At 33.9% G+C, this 14,124-nt stretch overlaps 1 long non-coding RNA gene across 1 annotated transcript in view; it reads left to right on the forward strand.

The window, feature by feature from the left end:
* Positions 1–1,497: 1,497 nt before the first annotated feature.
* The window catches only part of LOC125156137 (uncharacterized), a 50,346-nt gene continuing 37,719 nt past the window's right edge, over positions 1,498–14,124 (forward strand). The window contains exon 1 of the long non-coding RNA XR_007148490.1: positions 1,498–1,619. This is a non-coding gene — a long non-coding RNA (uncharacterized LOC125156137). The remainder of the gene's footprint in view (positions 1,620–14,124) is intronic.

Genomic DNA, 14,124 nt, shown 5'->3' on the forward strand with positions numbered 1-14,124 from the left:
AACCAAAGGATAATATCAGAATAAAATTATATAGAACTAATTATACATTTTTTAGTGATATACAGTTTCGAGGAAAGTGATCAGTTTGTTTTTTTTGTTTTTTTTTTTTTGTTTTGTTTTGTTTTTTGATATGGAGAATTGTGTGCGGGAGATTTATTGAGAAGCTCTCTTGGGAACAACATCTGTGAGAGAATGAGAAAAGCAGGACTGAGCAGAGAGAGTTACCATAATGAGATGCATTTGTATGAGATAACTCATCTCACTCCACAGGGAACTTTAACTTTGAGACAGTCTTTCAATAATGTGGCTTCCGATTGAGGCCATGAGGCCAAGGTTTTGTTCCCCTACATCAGCCAGTACTGGATGTAAGCTGCCTCCAGGAAGAGGGTGTAAACTTGGGTGAAGCAACCCCCTTTGGCCAAGGGCAATTCTCAGGGGAGGTCTCAACTTTGAGGCACCAGCAGCCAATACTCAAGGCAGCTAACAGAGTGAATTCTTCATATATGAAGGGTGGAATCTGAACAGTATGAATCACTTGTATTCCAAAAGCACTGGTCTGTCTAAAAATACTAAGCATTTCTCTCAATCTAACTTTCAGACCATCTCTTACCAGACCCATTCTACATTTTAAGACTTACCTTTTGGCAATCTCTAAATAAAATCTTTTGCCCTAGCAAATTTGGCAAACTAAAATCTTTCTGGAACATGTTTCAGGCCCTCTCATGCTATGCTTTTGTTCTCTTCTGACCACTTGCCTGAAATTTCCTGGACTGTTTTTCTTTCTCTTTCTTGGCCGACTCATTAGCTTAACAATTGTTTTAAGTATCATTTTGCTTATGAAAACATCTAAGATGGGCTTCTCAAACTTGAATGTGCATATACATCACAAGATCTGGGCATCTGCTAAAATTCAGATTCTGATTCAGTAGGTCTGGTGTGGTGTCTGAGAATCTGCATTTCTAACAAAGTAACCATGCTGGTAGTCATTGAAGAAATCTGCCTTGTCTGTACTTTGGTAGGACTTTTATCTATATCATCTTATTGCATATAACGTATCCTTTTGTAGAGTATCTTTATTTTGTACCAATATAAATTAATTTACATTTTAGCAATTGCATCTGATATTATGTATATCTCATAGCACTTAGCATAGTGCTAGTGTTTACGCACTCTATATATCTGTTGATTGATTTTGAAAGAAAGGACTAACAGGTAGTTAATGATTTTTCTAGGTGAGCATGTGAGTTTTCAGGGTTTTACAATGTTACACTTGCTGAATGAGAACTACTACCACTGACCTTTTCAGAATACTGGTAAAGCTATCCTGGTTCTGCTCCCGCCCCCACCCTGAGCTGACCATCTCATCAAGTCTGGAAAAAATTTGCCATGTCTTTACGAATGCTCAAGGACACAGAAAATTTTAAAAAAAACTAAAGACTCAGATGTTCTCAATTTCCCATATTGTAAACCTAGCTTCTCTATTTCCTCTAGCTTCCAAGAAATAGTGAAATAATACATCCAGTGATACCTGTCAATGGTCTTTTCCTGTCTTTGGTGAGAAACAAACACATCATGTCTACAGGACATCAACCAAAGAATAGTTTGAAGCCTATTTCCAGGTAATATTTTGCATTAACACTTGATTGCTAGTTATAACCAAATGGCGATCCTAATTTTTTATTCTTATGAATTCCATTTCTCCACTTAAATCCCTATTTGCCATCTATATACTCTCATTATTTTATTGCTTGACTCTTGGTAAAAATGAACACTAGGAACGATAGCTCTTTCCTTGACTAATTTTAAATAAATTAATCAGAATGGGTACTTGCATAATCTGGAAATCATATGCGTTGGGAATAAGCCTGTTGGAACTTCTCATTAAGCAATTGTAAGTCATAAGTTTGCTGCTGAACCTGTGTCTGTTAAGGATGTAATGCTTCACAACTGACTGACTGGGGCCATTGTCTAGGTGGAGGTTTTGGTTTTGTGATTGTTATAATTTTATATATATTGGTATAAAATTATTGGTATTCAAACTATGAAAGAATTCTAAAGATGTTTCTCAGTGTGCTTCAAATTCTTGGGAAGCCAGGAGAGTTAATACTAAATATTTGATGAGGTACAATAATTTGAAAGAACTCTAATAAGCCCTTTTAGTCAAAGACTACGTAATTGTGATGAGTATTTCTTGTTACTGGTTGACAGCATATGTATACTCATAAATTGGTTATTTTGTTGGAAACTTGAGCAGCAAGCATAGCTGTGCATATTGATGTTATTATACAAATCAAATATGTTTAAAGAGACTGGGTTAACAGAGTCTCAATATTAAAAGGCTATGGTTGACTCTTTCTCTTGGTCTTAATTTCTGTGTCTCTTTATAATTGATTAATGTTCATTGGTAGACTAAGTATGAATAATTTATGATTCACATAGCTGCTGGCTTATTAATTGTTTAATTTCAGAGAAAGTAACTATATATTAAGGAAACTCAAGTTGTCACTCTGAGTAGCCAAGTGAATTTATACAGTTTGTTACTGCATAGTCTAGAAATAGTGTATCAGACATACAGTCTATTTTCTACAGTGCTTAAAAATAAGAATACTAATGAAATGTTGGAGAGATTTTTAAAAGTAAAAAGGAGCAAATGGCCTGATGTGTCTGAGGACTGCATGCTCTGAGTATTATTTCTCCTTTTTTTTTTTTTTTACATTTTCTTCTGCTTCAATGATTCTATGTAATATGCCATAGAATCATTGTAAGATTCTATGTAATATTCAAAAATGAAGTTAATTGAATGATGCTTATTCTTTACAAGAAAACATAATTAAATATTGAAAAGAAAGTTGTAATTAACTTTAGATATATTACAATTTCTTTGGAGTTTGAGCAAATGATTTTGATTCTGAGAAATTAAAGGACATGATAAATTTGCCTTCTTTAGCAACATGCATGGAAAAAACATTGCTGTCTCAAAAAATACACATTATTTTCATAATGGTAATAATTTCATTTGTCTCTACATTTATGCTGAAAACCAAAGGCTAGTATAAATTGCATTTAAACTGAATGTTAATGGCCTTCTCTTGTTTGGTAGAATATTTTCAAATATATCTAAAGATGAAAATTTTAATCAGCATCAGTGATCTTAAATGAAGTTGAAGAATATAAATTTGAAACTTCTACTTTCCTGAAATACAACTTTTAATATTCAAGGACAGGGTTTTGAGAAATGGTCAATAAGATTGATTTTGTCTGTCTTTAAAATACTTTGTGTGACAAAAGTAAGCTTCACATTAGGAAGTGTGGACAATGATTTTCCTAAAAGTGAAATTTGTTTGGATCTGGGAGGAGAAGAAACGAATAATTTTAATGACTTCTCCTATTCCTCATCTCTTTCATGCATTTAGTGCAAATCATTCCAGAGCTCTGGATGAGCTTCTGTAGAGATCACAGTGCAAAGTTGTGGAAAGGAGCCTGAACTTAATGTTGGCACTATGGTAAACATTTCCACTTTCATGTATCCCTTTAGAGAATTGGGAAGAAAGAGGAACACAAAATGCTATGTGATCTCATAAAATGAAAGAGAAAAGAACAAAATAATATGTATATATTGAGAAAGGAGGGATGAACGGCATTTTAGTTATCTTGATTATATGTGAACAAGTCTCACTTTTCCTGGTAGACTGAGCTCCTTAAGGGCATGATGGCCTATGTATAATTCAGCTTTGTATAATATATTTTTTTCATGAATAAAATATGGTTATGGGCTGACAACCGCTTAGATCTCTACAATGTCATATCTAAATCATTTCTACTTCACCTAATGTTAGACTCACTTCCTCTTTCTTTACTCTCTTATATTACTGAATATCCTCAACTTCATGCATGCTTATCCCCTATACACATTAATTTAAAAATTAAGGCATTCTTATTACTCTTTGCTTAAGGCTAAACTTTGCATTGGTGCAATTGATTGCTTTCTCCAGAGCATTGCTCTATAATTTATTTTCTCTCTTACTTTGAGGACTTTTCCCTTTCTTATGGCTACTTCTCAGCTTAATAATAAGCTCACAGTCCAGCCACAATAAAACAATCAAGTGAAAAACTTAATATATTGGCCTACTTTGAGCAGGTGTCTTAGCTTCAGCTATTACTATATCTGTTCTCTTCCTGGATCATGTAAGCTTTTTAAGAAAGTCTTTACTCTGTCTCCATTTCCTTTCTTCACATTTGTTTCTCAATACATTGCAAATCGATTTTACTCTCATTGATGCTCTAATAAAGATCACCCTTGACTTCTAGATTCTCAAATCCAATGGTTACTTTTTTAGCTCCATCTTCCGGGATCTCTTTGCTAAATGTGGCATTTTGATTCTTTCATTTTTAGAATTTCTTTTTAAATTATAAATGAGGCTCAAACAAATTTTTCTTCTTCTATTTTTTTTTTTTTTTTTGGTCAAGGGGTATTTTATTTAGTTGCTCTAGATTTCTCCTTTGTGAGTTGTCTGCACATACCTTTTGTTCATTTTCTTATTGATTTGCAGTATATTTAGAATATATTTCAGATACTAATTTATTATTATTGATATGAATTGCAGATACCTTCTTCCAGGTCAATATAGGGTTTTTCCTCAAAGAACTGGTCACAGATTTTAACTTCTCTATTTCCTTTCTTTTCATTTCATCGTTTGCTTATGTCTTATATTTTTATTTCTTTCACTTTCTTTGACTTACCTTTTTTTTTAACTGAGGTAAAATTGTATATAACATTGTAATAGTTTCAGGTGCAAAACAGAATAATTTTATATTTGTATATATTGCAGAGCAATTGCCACAATAAGTCATTACCATCTGTCACCGTATAATTGACCCCTTTCTCACATTTTGTCCACCCTCACCTCCTTCCTCTCTAACAGCCACTAAGTGAATATAAGTGAAATCATACAGTATTTGTCTTTCTCTGTCTGACTTATTTCACTTAGCATAATACCCTCAAGGTCCATTCATGTCACAAATGGCAAGATTTTCTTCTTTTTCATGGCTAGGTAGCATTTGAGGAACCTCCATACTATTTTCCATAGTAACTGCACCAATTTACATTTCCATTAACAATGTATGAAGGTCCCTTTTTCTCTGGATCCTCTCTAGCACTTGTTATTTCTTGTCTTTTTGACAATGGCCAATCTAACAGGTGTGAGGTGTGTATCATTGGGTCTTTGATTTGCATTTCCCTAATAATTAGTGATGTTGATCATCCTATCATGTACCTGTTGGTCATCTGTATGTTTTCTTTGGAAAAATGTCTATTTAGATCTTCTGCCCATTTTTAATCAGATGATAATGGTTATTATTATTACAACTATTGACTTGAGCTCTTTGTATATTTTGGACACTAACCCCTTCAGATACATGATATGTAAATATTTTCTTTCATTCAGTAGGTTGCCTTCTTGTTTTGTCGATGGTTTCCTCTGTTGTGCAGATGTTTTTTAGTGATGTAGTCCCACACTTGTTTATTTTTGCTTTTGTTCCCTTTGCTTTTGGAGTTAGAGTTAAAAATTCAATGCTTTCATTCATTATTACTTTTATATGCTTCTTTCCATTTTCTTTATTCTTTTATGCTGAAACTTATATTAAAGAAATGTTGGAACTCATAATTTTATTCTCTAGGCCTTTCAACTTCACTATTCTCTCTTTTTAAAATTTCTTTGTTATCTTTGTTCATTCCAGGTCATTTTCACATATTTATTTTCCAGGTAACTAATTTCACTTTAGCTGCTTCTAACTGGCTGCTGAACCAATTGACCATCATATTTTTTAAATTAAAATAACTGCATGTTTCAGTGTTTGAAAAACAGAACAATTCTATTTCATTCCTTCTAAAATACATTTGTTGTTTTATATGAAATCATAAAATGCTTACTCTTCATGCTTTAATTACTTTAAGGTTTTTCATTTTATGCAATCTTTATCATACTGTTTAATTTTCTGCAGTTCTTAGAGCCTAATCCTACCGTCCATTGCATCTGCTAATTATTTTTCATTAATTTGTGTTTCCTATTGTGTTTTGTTAGTTTATCTTACTTATCTTCAATGAGACTGTGTGTGTGTGTGTGTGTGTGTGGTTATCCTGAGCGTGTATATTCTATGATATGGGCTGGTTTTGTTTCTGTCATATGTCCCAGAGATATCAGAAGCCTGTGTTGGAGCTCTCATGCCATGCTATTCACATGAATTTAATACCAAGATCCTTTAAATTGCAAGTTTGTGATTAGGATCATTAGAATTAGGTTTCTTTGTTATACTCCTATGTTACTAGGTAATTTCTTGTCTAGGTTACTTCTTCAGTTAAGATGTGGTATGCTAGGAACCCAGACTTAATATATTCCAACTCCATATCTGTCAAGATCCTGAGTTTTGTTTCCTTTCACCATGTGGTCACTATATCTAAATGCCAAACTTATTATACTGACAAGGCCACTGCCCCTGTAACCTGGCATAGACAGACTAGGAAATCATGTACTAAATGGCCTTTTTTTTCTAGCCAAACATGTTGACATTTTTATTGTTCATCTTTTGAATGTCTTTTTTTGATAAGTAGAAAAATTGAAGTAAAATTGACATATATTAATTTTAGGTGTACAGCATAATTATGTAATATTTGTATATATTGTGAAATGATCACCATAATGAGTCTACTCAACATCATCAACATTGTGTAGTAGTAAAAAAATTTTTTTCTTGTCATGAGAACTTCAAAGATCTATTTATTCTCTTATCAGTTTTTACTTATGTAGTGCACTATTATTAACCATAGTCTCTGTGCTATATATTACATCCTCATGACTTACTTACTTTATTTTACATGATTGTAAGTTTGTTTGTGCCTTTTGACTCCTTTAGCCTGTGTTTTGCCCAACCCTACACTCTCCATCTCTAGTAACCACCAATCTGTTCTCTGTATCCAAGAGCTTGTTTATTTTGTTTCGTGTTGTTTTGCTCTTTAGATTCTGCTCACCTGTAAGTGAGATCATCCTCTATTTGTCTTTTTCTGTCTGACTTATATCACTAATGAAATGTGATAATGGCCTCGAGTCCATCCATATTGTTGAAAACGGCAGTAAATGAGCTCTTTTTTATGGAACAATTTTACCTAGAAGTATGACTCTTTACTTCCATAGTATCATGGAAAAGGTGATTACCATTTGTTAATCTCTCACTGATGATTTAGCCACCCAAAGGAGCATGTTACTGTAATGTGCTTCACGTACAGTTAGTTACAGGAGGTAAAAACGCAGATGTAGAAGGCATGGGAAAAACTGCTGAAGAACACCAACCTGACAAAAATTCTTCAAACTTTTTTACTTGAAAAATTTCTTGATATTTTGCCTTTCAGCCGCATATTTCTCTGACAGGTGGCATTACATTTATAGATGGATAGATGAGCAGGCTGAATCATGGTCCCAAAAGTTTCAAGTCCTAATACCTGGAAAGTGTAAATGCTGTCTTATTTGGAAAAGATCTTGAGATGCAAAGGTTATCCTGGAATACTGGCTGAGTCCCAAGTGCCTTGCTAAGAGAGAGGCAGAGGGAGATTTGACACAGACAGAGAAGCTAATGTGAAGATGGAACAGAGAGAGGTTTGAAGATGCTGGACCTGAAGATTGAAGTGATGCAGCCACAAGCCAAGAAAAGTGGTATCACTGGTCTGAAATCAAGGTGTCACCAAGGCCATGCTCCCTCTGGACGTTCTAGGGGCAGAGTCTCTTCTTTGCTTCTTCCTCCAGCTTTCAGAACTATTGGGATAATAAATGTCTTTTTTTTAAAGACACCAAGTTTGTGGTAATTTGTCCTGGCAGCTGCAAAAAAAACAAAACAAAACAAAAAAAAAACCCAAAAAACAAAACAAAAAAAAACCAATGCATGGATTAACATGTTTTCCTTTCTTCAAGTTTAGAAGTGGATCAAACCATCATTTCATACCTGATATCTTTAGGTGCAGCCATATAATTGAAAGCATCTGCAGGATAAGGCAGTCAACCCCCCATGATTGGTAAGGGTATAGACTCTGCATTTGGGCTATCTGGCTTTGAGTTTCACCTCCTGGAAGTTTTGTCATTTTGGGTAGGCTATTGAACTCCTTCTGTCTAACTGTACTCATATATACAATGGGGATAATGACAGGTACATTCATGCAATTCAATAATAGTTGCAGTAACACCTCTTGTAGGTGTTATGAGGATTAAAGTTGAAATAGTTCATATAAGCTGAGCGATGGTAGGTACAGGGTAAATGTTAGCTAATAGTATTTAGTCCCAACATGCAGATGTGGTTTTCTCAGATTGCATTCAGTCAACCATATTCCTTCATTTGCACTCAGTTCGTTAATCGTTTGTTAAAAGGAATATCTCTCAGCATTTAAATATTATGTACTGTGGTGTTTACAGTCACTTTTTCCTAAACTTGAATTCTTCAAGTAATGATAACGAATAACAATTACATATATGACATCACGTCACAATTTGTCTAAATTAATAATCATTAATTGAACCATTTTGATATAAGAACACTGTATTTCTTTATATAGAGATAAATTCAGATAAAAATCTGTGATAGGCTAGCTTGTAAGGAAAATCTCTAAAATATTTAATTTTCTTACTAATATTCTCTAATATGTTGAATGTATAACATAACATTGCAGGAAGCAAAAAAAATGCTAAATAAATCTTCCAAAAAATAACTTTCTTGAGGGAGCTCTATAATATGGAGCAAGAGAACAGCTTTTCCATTTTTAGGGAGGTCTAAGATTCTAAGATAATCTTTAAGAATGTTACAAGAAATGATGAAAGTATCAGCTGAGAAGAAATTTTTTTTTTCTCATTTATGTTTAACTGGCACATTGTAATAAGAAATTTGGGAGTTTTTTAAAATCTTTCTAAATTAAAGCATAATTAACATGTAGTGTTATATTAGTTTTAGGTGTAGAATATAATGGCTTAACAATTCTATACATTATTCAGTGCTCATCATGTTAAATGTATTCTTAATCCTTTTTATCGGTTTCACCCATATCTTTCTCCACCTCCCCTCTGGCAACCACCAGTTTGTTGTCTGTTATTTAAGTCTATTTTTTGTTTGTTTGTCTCTTTTGTCTTTGTTCATTCAGTTTCTTAAATTTCACACATGAATGAGAAGTTTTAAAGCTTTATCATGATGGTATTTTCTAGTCACAAAGGCTATTCTACAGACGCTAGCAACATTAACTGAGAGGCACCTAGTGTAGTCCTGTTCTATGAGTTATACAGCAGACAAACCATTCTTGCTGGACCATTGGACTTATGTAAAGGCATCTTGAGAGATAAATTTAGAGTAGTTTCTGGCATGTTGAAAAAGTGTTGCAGTGATAGTTAAATATACAGTCATTTGAGTCTGCTGGTCTTGCTTAGGAATCCTTTCTGCTACTTACGGGCTGTATGACTTTAGGCAAATTATTTATACTCTCCTATAATGTGGAGATAATATTAGTGTTACCTGCTGGAGTTGTTATAAAGATTAAAGAAACGTATCTATTTGCAGTAATAAGCATAATGCATAGCATTTGGTAAACAGGCAGTGGGGAGTCAGTAAATGACTTTGAAGCAGGGAAGAACAGGACCAGAAGTGCACCTTAGACAGATACACTTGGCTGCAATGTTTTTGGCTGGCAGTAGGTGGGAATGGATTGGAGGAAGGAATTTATGACCTGACACAGTGCTTTCCAGGAAAGCTTCATTGCACAAAACTAAATATACCTGTAGGGTGTACTATAATGGGTACCACTGAGGGCATTCTTAATAAATGTTTGGTAAAGATGAGTTCATTCTCCCAGCTATGTACAAGGGTCTATTAAAATATAATAAAGCAATAGAAGTTATTTAAATATAGAGTAAAAAAACAAACAGAAAACAGTTACAAAAAATTCAAGAGTTTTGTTTATCAGGATAACAACATCTGAGCGTAAAGTAAATAATTCTGCTCAAAATAAGGCAAAGGTATCTTTATTTTTCTTACATGTTGGCAGATATCTGAACATTTCATAGGCCTTTCTCCTTTTGGTTACTTGCCACTGAATTCTCAATTTATTCTTTCTGCCCATTGTACAGTATCTGAGTTTTATAGCCAAGATGAATGAAGGCACATTTTTTAAGATACATTCTAAGAAAAATATATGAATCAGTTTGGCAAACATTTAAAAAATTGATTTCCACAGTTAAATATTAGCTTACTAATGCACTTTACATTTTTCAAACACTCATTGATTGCAATAAAAATATTGTTTGTTTTATAAACTCTATCTCCAAAAGTTTTCAATTATCACACTGTAAACAAGGATTTGATGAAGATGCAAAATAAACCTGAGCTTTCATCTTTCTCTTCCACAACTTGAGGAGTAGAGAATGGTGACAGGGTTTGATCCAGCCTGGGTGCTGGCTAGAATCCAAGTGGTATCCAGAGAGAAGCAATGCTAGCCATATACAGACTTGTGCTGTCTGTACCGGGCAGCTCCCCACACAGCTCTCTGCATCCCTCTGGCCATGTGGTACAGCTCTTCCATTCCTTTTAGGTCAGAATTTCTCAGTTGTTTTTTGCTGCCGCGTTGCACATTATGTTTGTGCTTCAAGGCCAGGTTGAAATTATATACTTTTCTTTCAGCTGAATTTAGAGAAAAAATATGTAAATTAGTTGGGCTAACATTTAAAGACATTTATTTCCACATTTAGGTATTGTTCTTACGTGATTTCTGCCCTGTATTTTCCTTCCCACAAACAATACAAATTAATTTTATAATGAGATGGAAAGGTCAATATGTCCCTTTTTGCAGAGGTTTGCTATGCCTTTTGAAGTCAAAAAAAATTCAACAGTGTGCAAACTATTTTACTATACCATATTAGTTTTGTACTTTAAAGAAAAATGAGCTAACAGTACAAAACTCTTTTACTATATCACAATCCTTTCATTTTTTTCCCTTTTTTCTTATGATGTCTATGAAGAAGATGAGTATCCAATGAACCATTATTTCACCAAAACCCATCAGTTGGAGCACTGGATAGCATAGCGGAGTCATGCTATAATGCAGAGGTTCTGAAATCGAGCTTTAGAGACCTCCTCAGATTGTCGTGGAGAAAGGGGAGAATCTAAATCCACTGCAAAAGAGTTCTACAATTCTTTAAAAGTTTTGAAAGATTAAATATACAATTTGGAGGTCATTGATTTAGTAGACTGTATACCTAGGGGGAGAAATAGACTAGAGTGTAGACATAGCTTGTTTTACAATGCCAAAAACGTGTGAATTCCTAAAATTAGTGAAGTATTTTTTTTTCAGATTGAATACTATCTTACTAACATGTGTCATTTCCAGGAAATCTTTAATAATCTTTTTTTTTCTAAATTAAAAAATAGATTGTTTCTTAAAAACTTTTTATGGCTTTTCAAGAAGTTAAGTTTTGTAAATCGGTGAACTTCTACTAATGTTGAACCATTTTCCAAGTTTTGAATTGATTTCCTCATTGAGATGCTATTTTTAGAGCATCTTCAGTATTTTTAAATCCTTATTTGGATGTACTGCTATCTTATTGGATGATTATGCTTCATCAAACTGTTTTTCAAAAAATCTTCCTAAAATTGGCTAATAATATGTGATTAGGAACAATTTTAATACGGAAGCAAATCTGTAACTGTCTGTAAAACCCAGTTTTAGTCATTTGATGAGACTCTTCTAAGGGTTCTGAAAATTGCATCAATGTTTTTAAAGACCATTATAGAATTTTTAGCATCACAGCATAAAATCCGTATATGAGAAGTTAATAGGCTTCCCTTACATTACTTTCTGCTGCCATGGGCATCTTCTGTCACTCTTCTCATCAATATTCTCCTAACATGAGGCGCAAGAAGGTGAGTGACCCGGAGGGAAAGAGGCGACCTGGTGAGCTCTTGAGTCCTTGGAGCACCTGTTATCCATGGATTTCAAAGCACTTAATCCCGTTTGATGGTCCTGTGAGTTAAGAAGTGCTTTACGACTTGGCTGTGAGCTTGTCATGGGTCTCCAGTACATTATTGGAAAATAGAACCCCTGGGCTATTTTCCTGACTCCTGGGTCAATGTTCACGTCAAGAGATGACACTTGAGCCTTGGCTGACAGGGGGATTGGATGCTGATGGTTAACACTACTAGTAATTGATCTTCTTGCTTTTTGTTTATTCATATGTACAAACCTGAAAAATTAAATATCCCCACACTGCATGATCCCAGTATTTGGAGAATTATGATCTTCTTCCATAGAAATATGAATAATTTAAAGAACATGTGATTGCGCCATGAACAATTGAAGTCAAAGACAAGAATGGAATAACTAAAAAAAGCCTTGTGATAAAATACAATTTGGAGGAACTATGTTAAAGCATAAACCAGTTATGAGATATTTATAGACTTTGACTTTGTAAAGCAACTTTGCATTTGACTGTGTTTATTAGTGAATGGGAATTTATTTCCCTATATTGAATGAGCATTTCTTGGCAGGCAAACTGTGCACAAGCTACAATGAGCTTCAATGAAGTGCTTTCACATTCCCTTCCCACTGAGTTGAAAGCCTTCTTATATTCTCTCAAGTGTGTTTCTTTTCTCATGGAGGATGGCTTTGTTGAAAATTGCTTCCTCTTCTCTTGATTATTGAATCAGATATTATATTCAGTTCTTCAATACTTTATAGAATGTTGGTGAAAAATGAAATATAATGAGTATGATTCTTCCCTGTATTTTGAACACTATGTAGATTCAGCTGTAAAGAATTTAGCGGGGCAAAGCCAGTATTAGAGGAAAGATATTTAACTGACTTTTCTCTTTCTCTGTAATGGCTCCTGTCACATTCCTGCCTCCACCATTATGATACTCTTCATTTCCAGCATTTTCTTTATGTGTCAATAGCCAGAGTCAGCCCTCAGTATACCCATTTTGAGTACACCCATTTGCTTCAACCCAGATGACTCATGTGGCCAAAGGTAGTTTGCTGTTATTTCCCAAACAGACCAATGTCCTATATTCTATATTTTTAAGTTTTCTTCCTTCTTCATTCACCATTAATATTAACCTGACCTTAGAATGTTGTTCATCTGCTAAGAACAATTAGAATGAAATTAAAACACCAAAGATGAATATGGTGTTTTCCACACTTCAATTCAAACTGTCAAAGGATTGGAAAAGTCCTGAACTTATATTTAACTTTGCCTCTTCATAGTTATCCTCCATATCCTAAAAATATGAAGTAAATCTTATCGCAGTTATACTCTAATATTTGTGCCATTTTGTGTAGGCATACTGTAATAATTTTATTTCATCCTTTCTCAAGCAGTTGAGTGTAGTTATTAGATTATAAACTCTGGAGCTAAATCCTTCTGTATCTGTCAAGTCCTACCTGCCTGAGGTTTCTTATTTATAACATGAAGATAAGGTTGGTGTATTAAATAGGTTTATAAATATGGTGCTTGGTACATAGTACATGGCATGTCAGAGTGTTCTTCTATTGTTACTCATTCATTATGAAAGATTTATTGAGCTTTTACTATGCACCTTAGTGGTGACCTTGTAATGCTAAAAAATATTGAAGGGAAAATATTAACTCAATGATCACTTAAATAAATAGAATTTCAAATTTTGATAAAAATCTCAATTAAAATACAGGACAGTAGGAAACACAGTTGCTGGAAAATAAGATTGAAAGACAAGTGAATCTGGTTTATTTTGGAGGGAACAGTAAGTCTCCAATGAAGACTAAATATTTGAATGGCAATCTAAAGCATTATAAGAATTCATCGATTTAGTGAGAAGAGTGTTCTAGAAAGAGAACTTGTCAAAATTAGAGAAGGGGTCATTGATACTAAAGTATCTGAGAGAATGGGAAGTAAATGGGTATAATAGCAGCAGAAGAAAAGTGCCTATTTAAACAAGGAAAAAATAAGAAACTAGGACAAATGCAGGCAACTTCTTAGGTTTGATGGCAGGGAGTTTTCTTCTCATTGTATCAATTTACTCGGTGTAGTAGAGTGTGAAGCTCTCTGCTGAGAATGAGGTTTCCGTGATAAGACT

The sequence above is a fragment of the Prionailurus viverrinus genome, chromosome F2, assembly GCF_022837055.1.
Source record: "Prionailurus viverrinus isolate Anna chromosome F2, UM_Priviv_1.0, whole genome shotgun sequence".
Taxonomy (NCBI): Eukaryota; Metazoa; Chordata; class Mammalia; order Carnivora; family Felidae; genus Prionailurus; species Prionailurus viverrinus.